Source organism: Ascidiella aspersa, chromosome 5 (genome assembly GCF_963924565.1).
Source record: "Ascidiella aspersa chromosome 5, kaAscAspe10.2, whole genome shotgun sequence".
Lineage (NCBI taxonomy): Eukaryota > Metazoa > Chordata > Ascidiacea > Phlebobranchia > Ascidiidae > Ascidiella > Ascidiella aspersa.
The window spans coordinates 13,304,270-13,306,769 of NC_139451.1; the positions used below are offsets into that span (position 1 = coordinate 13,304,270).

General features: G+C 52.2%; 1 non-coding gene across 1 annotated transcript in view; it reads left to right on the forward strand.

Moving 5' to 3' along the window:
* The first annotated feature begins 1,212 nt into the window (after window positions 1–1,212).
* Window positions 1,213–2,500, forward strand: part of LOC146144394 (small subunit ribosomal RNA) — a 1,811-nt gene continuing 523 nt past the window's right edge. Inside the window, exon 1 of the ribosomal RNA XR_014500587.1 lies at window positions 1,213–2,500. This exon is cut by the window's right edge and continues 523 nt beyond it. This is a non-coding gene — a ribosomal RNA (small subunit ribosomal RNA).

The window sequence follows — 2,500 nt, forward strand, 5'->3', positions numbered from 1 at the left end:
GCGCGAGGTTGTTTTTTTTCTAAGTTTTTTTTCGCCGCCGACACTTGTCTTTTTTTTCAATTTTTTTTTTTCAATTTTTCGCTCGCGCGGCGGGCCTTTCCACGTTCACATCGGGGCGAAATTTTTTATGTTTTTCGACAGTCCTTTGCAATTTTTTCGATCTCTCTTTTCGACACTTTTTTGCCGCGCGGCGGGCCTTTGCACGTTCACATCGGGGCGAAATTTTTTATGTTTGTCGACAGTCCTTTGCAATTTTTTCGATTTTTCTTTTCGACACTTTTTTGCCGCGCGGCGGGCCTTTCCACGTTCACATAGAGGGCAGGTCTTTATTTTTTTGTGACTGTCCTTTACAATTTTTTTTTCGCGCACTCGGGCTTTAGCATATTTCCGCCCAGCGAGCAAGAGCATATTTAGGCCGCGGGAGCATGAGCCTGTTTAGGCCGCGCGAGCTTTGAATATATTTCGGCCGCGGGAGCATGAGCCTGTTTAGGCTGCGCGAGCAGTGAGTACATTTCGGCCGCGGGAGCATGAGCCTGTTTAGGCCGCGCGAGCATTGAATACATGTCGGCCGCGCGAACATTGAACATATTTCGGCCGCGCGCGCGAGCAAGAGCCTGTATAGGCCGCGCGAGTATTGAGTACATTTCGGCCGCGCGAGCATGAGCCTGTTTAGGCCGCGCGAACATTGAACATATTTCGGCCGCGCGCGCGAGCAAGCGCCTGTATAGGCCGCGCGAGCGTGTGATATGCCTCGCAATAGTTCAACACCTGGCGCAATCGTGCACCTTTTTTTTACGTTAGAATTTCAAACGGAAGACCCCAGGGACAACACTCATCTTTGCTATACTTGTGGGAGCTGACAAGCTTCGACAAGTAAAGAATCGGTGAAAAGGCGATTGGCTCGCTGGGCAGATGTTGCTGCTGCGCGAAGAGCCGAGTGTCAGTTTGTCGGGTTCTGAGCGGTCGCTTCGGCGAAGTTGTCTGGCGTGCGTTGCGCTCGCGCCGGTGTTGGCGACGTGGCGGTCGAAAGGCCTGCCGACGAAGTCTTACTCCGGCGGGTGCGACGGGCGGTGACGGTTTTCTGAGTTCGGGCAGCCGAGCAAAGAACGAAATTTTAACGGAGAGAAGCCTTCGGGTTTCGCATCGACCGAGCGACGGCGCCGCATCAGCGGCGCCTCCTTCGTCGGCCTTTCGGGGCTACGCTAAAGTAGCTACCTGGTTGATCCTGCCAGTAGTCATATGCTTGTCTCAAAGATTAAGCCATGCAAGTCTAAGTACGAGCTCTCGTACAGTGAAACTGCGAATGGCTCATTAAATCAGTTATGGTTCATTTGATCGTACGTTTTACGTGGTTAACTGTGGAAATGCTAGAGCTAATACATGCGTGAAGCGCCGACCTCGCGGGAGGCGTGCTTTTATCAGACCAAAAACCGACCGGGCTTCGGCCCGCAACCTTTGGTGACTCTGGATAACTTTGCGGATCGCACGGTCTCGCACCGGCGACGGATCATTCAAGTGTCTGCCCTATCAACTTTCGTCGGTACGGTACTGGCCTACCGAGGTTCTTACGGGTAACGGAGAATCAGGGTTCGATTCCGGAGAGGGAGCCTGAGAAACGGCTACCACATCCAAGGAAGGCAGCAGGCGCGCAAATTACCCATTCCCGACGCGGGGAGGTAGTGACGAAAAATAACAATACAGGACTCTAAACGAGGCCCTGTAATTGGAATGAGTACACTTTAAAACCTTTAACGAGTATCCATTGGAGGGCAAGTCTGGTGCCAGCAGCCGCGGTAATTCCAGCTCCAAAAGTGTATATTTAAGTTGTTGCGGTTAAAAAGCTCGTAGTTGGATTTTGGGCGCAGGCGGCCGGTCCGTCGCAAGGCGTGTACTGGCCGTCCTGGCCTCACCTCCGGTTCTCCGCCGGTGCCCTTGACTGAGTGTCGGCGGCGGCCGGAACGTTTACTTTGAAAAAATTAGAGTGTTCAAAGCAGGCGATTCGCCTGAATAATGGTGCATGGAATAATGGAATAGGACCTCGGTTCTATTTTGTTGGTTTTCGGAGCGCGAGGTAATGATTAAGAGGGACAGACGGGGGCATTCGTACTGTGCCGTTAGAGGTGAAATTCTTGGATCGGCGCAAGACGAACGACTGCGAAAGCATTTGCCAAGAATGTTTTCTTTAATCAAGAGCGAAAGTCAGAGGTTCGAAGACGATCAGATACCGTCCTAGTTCTGACTATAAACGATGCCAACTAGCGATCGGGGGGCGTTAGTTTTACGACCTCTCCGGCAGCTTGCGGGAAACCAAAGTCTTTGGGTTCCGGGGGAAGTATGGTTGCAAAGCTGAAACTTAAAGGAATTGACGGAAGGGCACCACCAGGAGTGGAGCCTGCGGCTTAATTTGACTCAACACGGGAAATCTCACCCGGCCCGGACACAGTGAGGATTGACAGATTGAGAGCTCTTTCTTGATTCTGTGGGTGGTGGTGCATGGCCG